Source organism: Dipodomys spectabilis, unplaced genomic scaffold (assembly GCF_019054845.1).
Source record: "Dipodomys spectabilis isolate Male_0828 unplaced genomic scaffold, ASM1905484v1 ptg000028l, whole genome shotgun sequence".
In the NCBI taxonomy this organism is placed as follows: Eukaryota; Metazoa; Chordata; class Mammalia; order Rodentia; family Heteromyidae; genus Dipodomys; species Dipodomys spectabilis.
Window position 1 is genome coordinate 3,321,253 of NW_024870705.1, and position 8,928 is coordinate 3,330,180.

The window sequence follows — 8,928 nt, forward strand, 5'->3', positions numbered from 1 at the left end:
ATTTTAGCACCAAATAAATCTTTACAAACTTTTATATTTTACAGAAATTTCAAATGGATTTGTATTCTCACACACAGGAATGCCCACTGACTTTTGGACTATAATTTTCAAGAAAACTTTTAGACAAGAATAGACTACTGCCGTAGTTTTTACAGTATCATACCAATACAGGTGATCACTGAGTTAATTGGCTAATATAGTGTGAGGCTTTACATTGCAGTAGCCACTCATATTGCAGAAGGAGCTAAAAAGGAGAAAACATGCTGAATATTTTAAGAACATGATGTGTCAAAAACTCTATTGAATCCAGCAAAATGTAAAAATATATTGTGTTGATATGGTGAGATTCATAAATTATAGGAAAAATTCCATATCCTGTTACAACTGTTGGAAAGTTACACCTTCACCCCCACAAACCACCTAAAATATGGAATACAAAGCGAAGTTGCTGAGAAGTTCATTTAGCCAAGTACAAATCCCACTTTTAACAATAATTCTAAGTTACTTTATTTTCTTGTTACTTAATGACTTAGTACTTATAATTAAATTGATAAACTATACCTTCTTTTGGCTGGACATTGCACTATAATAAAAGTGTGGTGTTTTTATTGTTGCTGTTATTTAGTTTTCTTTTCTTATTTTTCTTTAGGATGCTTTCATTTCCAAACCACATTATATGCTTCTATTTCATGATACTTGTCTTATTATTTCAAATCAAAATATATTTAACAAGAATTTTTCAGGAGTTTAAGTCATTCTCAATATCAATAAATATGAGGTAAACATTATAATTCATTTCAGTTCAATTGCTTTTCAATTGTCTGCCTAAATCAATCTAATTCCACCATTGAGAATAGAAAAACAAGATGATCATTCCTTAATAGTTTGTTCAACTTAGCTTTTAGGGAATAATGCAGTCTAATATCAACTGGTATATTCTCTTAAATCCTGGTCATATTTTCTGTACATTTCAGGAAAGCCTATTTTAGAACCCAAAAAGAACTAATATCTCACAATGCAAAAATTGTCATATGTGATAAAGCTACCTCTACAAAATACAGAATAATAGGGAATTTGGATACCATAATTAGTTCATTTTTGTTTTGTGGTGGTATTTTTTATCCTTTAAAAAATATTGTCTTGAAAAGATGCTATAAAGAATAATTACATTTATGTCAGTAATGGATATATTTCTTGTGGAGCATTGTTAACCCATCCTCTGTTTTTTTCTTCCCACTAACATTTCCCTCCTTAATCTACAATACTCTTTCTCCATCCCAAAGTGGTAACGTTCATTTCCAACAGAGTGTCATGTGAGTATTATTATTTGAATGGGTCATATTCTGTTCTTGTTTCAGTATTTTATTTTTATACTTCTCCTCTTAAATTAGACCAACCATATAGAAAATAGGTACCAACATCAAATGCAATGACAGGAATATGATGATAATAAGAGGGAGAACATAAAATAGGAACAACAACAAATAATTATGTAGTATATTACAATTCAGAAAAACAAAGAAAAATATTTTCTGTCTAAATCTTTTGTTTCGTTTCACGTAACATTATTTTATATAGTAGTCCATTAATTATATCTATCTCTCTATCTATCCATCTATTTATCTATATCTATCTATCTATAATCAATCAATCTGTAACACTTTTGAGCCTCTCTGCTCATCTGATAAAATTATCATATACATATGCCAATTATTGCAAATGATTGGCAATTGTGTTGATCCTTTGGAAGGGACAATCCTAATAAGTCTGAACACAAGGGATTCTAACGGGATTTTATAACTTCCTATACCAATCACATCAAGAAGAGATAAAAGTGGTCTTGAGAAATATTCAGTAGATATTGTTCAGGTATAGTGAGATAAAATTATTACCTGTCCAGTTACAACTAATGCAACGTATGATTACAAAATCATACATTTCAACATATTTTCATTAATTTTGATATACATTTTCCTATCCTTTTGGGATGGTTAAAATTGGAAACCTGGACTTGGTGTTCAAAAACTAAAGGGACACAAACATAATTTGACTAATGGACTGCAGTCTAATATAAAGTGTGGACTATTTTATTACTGGCAGGAATTCAAATCCAATGATCTATATTAAAAGTTCAATGTCTCATTTCAAATACACTTTGTTTTGCTTAATTTCAGGAGATAGTCATCAGGGCCCATACTTTGAGATTTCCAATACCCTAGTAATAAATCCATAAAGAAGGAATGGAATTTCCTTAGTGAATATTATCATAATATGCCAACAAACAAAATGAATGGAATATGAAGAAGGAAGTTAGTCAAGGAAAACTTTCTTTCTATGTCTTTCATAGAGCAAATGGAAAAATTAATATTACATATCGTTTGCTTGAGATCAATGCAATCTTTGTTTTTACAAAATGTTGCTTCATGAGAATTTTAGAAAAAAATGCTCTTGATCATTTTTTCTTACTTGTCACTAAAAAATTACAGGCTTCAAATATACAATTAGGTTAAACGTTAAAAACTCTATTACCTGAAAATTTTGAAAGTATTGATATGCCAGAAGCACATGCTACCCAATGTCATACCAATTTTAACAATTTTATAGGTGAGTTGAAGCACTAATTACTACTTGTTTCCCACATAATAGATTTCATTCTTCATACAAAACGGTGTTACGCTTATCTTTTTCCTGAAATTACAATTTGGTTTCAAATAGTATTGCCCATGAATAAATAATCTGTGGATCAATTCCTGTTGCTAATTAGACTGGTTCTTCAAAGCATATTTTATGAAGTTCTACCTTGTGATAGGAACAGGAAAAATTTAGTTAGGTTATATGTTAGATATGTGAAAAAAGATGATGATCACCACAAATACTAGTTTTGAAACAATTTGTTTCTGGTAAGGTGTATATTTAGTATTAGTTTTTTTCGTATTGAATAATATAAAACTTTGTTTGCAATCTTTGCAGAAAATGTTAAAATGAGTACAATTTTTGAGATTGATTCTAAACTAATACTTACTTGAAATCTGGGAAAAGAAAGTCTATGGGTTACCCTAAACAAATTCTATTCCTATTGGATTGTGTAGAGACTGTAGAAAGACCAAGGAATCAATATAAGGAGAAACATTTCACAGTGCATATTAAAATGGAAAAATGTGAGAAAATATACATAATTTGAATATGTCTGCCATTCCAGACAGTGGCCAACATAAATCAAGAAACATATCCATTTTTATAAATATTCATACATTTCCTTAAGTGTTCACGTCAGGAATATGGAAACCTGTTTGTGGTGAGCAAAGCATTTATCAATATTCACATTTTCTGATTCTGTGTTTGGCTGTTGTCAAGGTACAAAACACGTGGACAAAGTAATTAAAGCCAATATAGTCATTGAAACTTGTATGAACTCCTCAATTTCAGAGGTACCATAAATTCTCTATCATCAAACAATATAGAGATATTTACTTCAGAAGACTTATTTGTGAGAAACCAATCTGGAATAGTTTTTCAGATTGGTCTGTGACATTCAAACTCCAATATTGCCATGAAGGAAAAGGTTCATTTTCTTTGTTACTTATCCTATGTGAACCATTTATTTGATGATTGTTAGAACAAATTCCAAATATTCATGAATACTTGAATGCCATTTACTAGAATACAACTTCAGTGATTTTTTGTTTCTTCATGAGGCACTGTCCTATCAAATATTTTCCCAACATATACAATGTACATGAATTATTAGTAGTTGTAGCTATCAGTAGGCTACTTTAATGATGAAAACCAGATGAAGCCTACTCCATCTGTAAAATGTACTTAGTGATTTCAAATGTAGTGTCTAAATTTATCTCAATTACTTCCATTGAAAATGGTGTTAACAAAAGTATCTTGTATGCAGTAGCTTACAATGCAGTAGCCTACATAACAGAGATAGTGAAAACAGGACTGGCTAGTAGAAGGAATTAGAATGAGGATCAAATTTCAGGCTGGTCAATGACAGGGAGAAATCCATCTACTGATCAAATTACTGAATTTTAATACAGTTGAAATGAATTTTACTTCATTGAAGAATATAAGAAGTTGGATGTTGTCCTAGACTCTGACTTAATTGTCAGAAACACATGTTGGGCTGGAAGTCTAGAAATCCTGATTCTTACGTGAGCTTAATTTGTCCTATCACGAGAATGATGAACACATGCACAATAGACACAAAGACTCACCTTTATCCTCAGAAGCCTTCTGAAGGGAATCATTTCTATATACGTAAGAGAGGACTCCTGCCTTGCTTCATCAGATATCAAGCACTCCTCTACCATCCTTTATCAGTTCCTAAGAGTTCATGTTTTTGTTTTTGCTCAGGAATTTTGCCTGATTTTTCCATTTAAAGACAAATGATGGCTTTTAATAGTTTTTTTTTTTCTCTTTGCAATTTTGTTAGAATTGTCTCAAACCAAGTTCTACTGTTCTATTGCTATGTAGCAATATTGAAATTCTTCAGTTCCTCAGGTTCACAAAAGAGCAATTCCAAAAAGAAAGATTTGACAATCCACATTATCCATTCCTTATTATTGTAATAACAACTACTTATATTTGCAGTACTTGGTTCAAATACACTAGACATTTAATGAAGCAACTTACCACTGAGTAATACATACTACCAATATCCTTAAGTCTCTCTACTCCCAAAGTTCCCTGAATAAGACTTCAAAATATTAGGTAAGCTATTTTTAAATAAAATTACTTGGTGTTTATAAAACTATGGCTAGTGAATCTACCTAATACTAGAAGAGTGGCAAATACAAGGTACCACCTTGTATCTATATGTCATTATAAATATTGATTTCACATTTTAGAATTTTGAATTTAACTATTTTTCATAATACATAAATTAATTTCATGTTTTCTGGATAAATCTGTCAACCAAGGCTTTAATTGAAAATTCTACAAATAAATTATATTCCAGGAAATTTGCACAATCTCCTTATTATGTGGAACACAAATGCATAAGTCCATATGTACATACATAAACCCACACATTCACTAATATTTCTTTATAGAGTAAATGCTTTTGTTTTGTGATGTATACTAACGTTAATATTTGTGAATATATATATACATATGTATATATCTACATGTATACATATGTATACATGTACATATGTACATATGTATAGATATATGTATATATGTATGTACCTATATGCATATGTAGATATATAACTATGTATGTATGTATGTATGTATGTATGATGTTTCTATGTATCTATCTATCTATAATCTATATATCTATATGAGATAACTATTCTGTGTTCCTGTCTTTTTCTTGCTCTGTTTATTTTACATTTGCAAGTAATTGCTTTGAGAAATTTTAGCCCATTTTGCTAGTACTTTACATGAATATGTATATAAGGTATGAAATAAAAAGACATATAGAAAGATGAAGCACGTGAATTAAGGAAGAGGAATATTTTTGGGATAAGTTGAATACATTCTGAAAATGTCTTGTAAAATTACTTTTTAATAAACATATTGCTAATTTGCATTCCTGTATATAAATTAAACACTATCATTCTGAGACAAACTCTACCCCTACAACTATATGGTCAACTTTGTGTAAGAATGGAGTCAGAGAATGAACATGGAAGTTTTATGTATAAACAACATTGAAACTTAGCCCGAGTCAATTGGCTTTAGTAAATTGGAACCAGTAAGATATTATTATGATGTGTTTTTATCACTGCTCAGCAGGCATCATTTATCAAAATGAGAATTTTCCTAATGTTCAAATGATGCAGACTGTTTGTTTTCTAAAGATAACATTTTCAATTCGTTCCTATCTATCAGTACGAAAATGAAGAAACGAACAAGAGAAGAAAATAGTAACAGCTAAAGATTGATTTATTGTGGCTTATTAACTATAGAAAGTATATTGCTGTCTAGGCAGAACTAACAAATTGGTCTTGAATATGAGGTCCGGGCATTTAACTTCTGGACTGCTCTTTGAATTGCAGTCCTGGAACTTTAACTAATGGCTTGGGACCTATACACAGGATCTGGGAGTAGAACTTGCTGCCTGGGTCTTGAACCACTGGCCTGGCCCTTGAACTCAGGATGGGCCTTGACGGTAGTGTCTGGGCCTTGAATTTACCTCCTGGAAGTTGAAATTACTGCAGCAGACTTAATTTTGGCTTGGGCTTTAAAGTCATGTTCTGGGAGTTGAACTGGAGCACTGGACCTTGAAAATGGTGCCTGGGACTTGAAATGAGGTGATGGGACTAGAATTCATATTTGAGTTTAAAACTTTGGCCTCAGCCTTGAAATTATAGCTTTAGACTTGAACACATGGCCTGAACTTTGAACTGGGCCCCTGGACCTGAAAGTCTGACCCTACAATTTTAATTTGGGACTATATATTTTTACTTGTGGCCTGGGACTTGAACTCTTGGCCTGGGACTAAATTCAAGGTCTTGGCCTAGCATTCAAAACACGGCATTTGATCTGGTATCCTGGGCCTTGAACTGGGGCCTGGGAATTAAACTTATTTGTGGGCCTGAAACTATATGCCTGGGCATCATATTCACACTGAAGCTTGAGCTCACAGCTTGGGCCTTCATAACAAAATGTGTTATTTGAATGGAGCTCTGCACCTTGAACTTCTGTTGGAAGTGGGAACCTGGGATTTAAATTGACAGCCTAGAACTTGAACTCATGCCTGGGCCTTGAAATCAGGACCTGGGACTGGGATTGTGGCCAAAACTTTGAACTCAGGGCCTGGGACTTAAACATTTCCCTAAGTCTCAATCTCAGGGTATTGGACTTGAATTCAAGACTTGCAATTTCAATTCACAGCCTAAGCTTTGAAGTTGGGCCATAAGTATTCAACTTTCTGCCTGGCTTTGAATTTGGGCCAAGGATTTAAACTTTCATCATGGGCTTTGAACTCACAACTCAGGCTTTGAACTGGGTGCCTGAGCCTTGACCTTGGAGCCGAGGAATAGACCTCATATTTGGGGATGAAACTCTGGGTCTAGGCCTTGAACTCCCAACCTGGGTCTTGAAGTGACAATCTGGATCTTTTCCACACACTCTGTGCTTAAATTCTAGGTCTAGGACTTGAACAACCAACCTGGGCCATGAATTCAATGCCTAGGCCTTTGATTGACAGTCTATGATTTGATTTTTTGTCCTGGTTGTTGAACTGTGGTCCTGGACCTTGAACTCAACAAGAAGGTTGAGTTGTTACATCTAGCTTTGTTTTTCCACTACCAACCCTTCAGTCCCCACTTGCACAACTGCTTCCTTCCCTCTGAAGTTGGAAAGTCCCTTTTCAACATAATGTATTGTACATCTCATTGTTACAATGGATCAATATATATCCTTATAGAAGCAATTTATTTCCCTTCCTCTGTTCAAATTAGAAACATATATATATATGTATATATATATATATATATGTTTCACACATATATATATATGTTTCACACACATATATATATGTATATATATATACATACATATATATGTATGTATATATATATATAGCATGGCACCGGCATCAAATTCACTGAAATCTGGACTTATACACCAGGGGAACAATATACAAAAGACACAAAAAATCATATAGTATATTATAAATTTATTTAAAAAAGAAAAAGAAAAAGAAAAGCACTTTTGTCCCTCTTTTGGGGTTCATTTCTTAACATCATCCTAAATTGTCATATGTATTTAGATTTGAGATTTTTTTGCTTGTCCTAGACATACAAACTAGTTATTGAAAATAAAGGACATCATGGGACCTATGTTTCTTTGTTCCTGGCTTATTTCATTTAATACATTTTTTCCCAAGAATTTCCATTTTCTAACAAATGGAGCATTGCCTTGCTTTCTAATGGAGGCAGAAATACATTGTGTGTGTCTGTGTGTGTGTGCATGTGTGTGTGTGTGTGTGTGTGTGTGTGTGTGTGTTATATAAATCACATTTACTTGATCAATTCATATACTTATGTCCCATATCTTAAGTATGGTAAATAGTACGGCGATATCATCATTTTGTTAGCTTTAGTGTGTCCTTGTTTGTGCTCATTTAGTTAAATGCACAAAAGTGGGATTTCAGGGTCATAGGGAAACACTATATGTAATCTTTTGAGGATCCTCGATAATGTTTTCCAAAGTGGTTGTAAAAGCTTCCTCAAAACAATAATGAAGTAGGGTTCCATTTTGGCCACATCCCCTCCAGAATCTGTTACTAGATTTCTTTTTTTTTTTATTGTGACAATACCTTACAGAGGAGTTACAATTACATGGGCAAGATAACGAGTACATTGCTTATCAAGCATTGTTGCCTCCCTTCCCCATACTCCCTTTCCCATACTCCCACCGTCCCCCACCTGATCCTCTCTGCCCCCTCATCAAAGTTGTAAAGTTCGTTTTTCGAAATAACGACTTGTACATCTCATTGTAGCCATGGGTCTACCTGTATCCCTAGGTAAACAATTTGCTTTTTCCCATCCCCTCCACAAATGATACCGATGTCAAATACAGTGAAAGCATGGGCTATACCGTGGGGGAGGGACATACAAAGCAGAGGAGAAATCATCGTATAAATATGGTAGAAATAATTGCAGGAAAGGAAATAAATAAAAAAAAAAACTTGAATACTTATCTTGAGGTTCATTCCTCTAACATCAACTTATCTGAACTTTTCTTCTTGACTCAGACATATAGAGGTTATTGAAAATAAGGGAAACCATGGGCCCTATGTTTCTTTGGACCTGGCTTACTTCACTTAGTATCATTTTTTCTAAGTCTTTACATTTCCTTACAATTGGGGCAATGTCATTCTTTCTGATGGAGGCATAGAATTCCATTATGTATATATACTACATTTTCTTCACCCATTCATCTACTGAGGGGCATCTGGGTTGG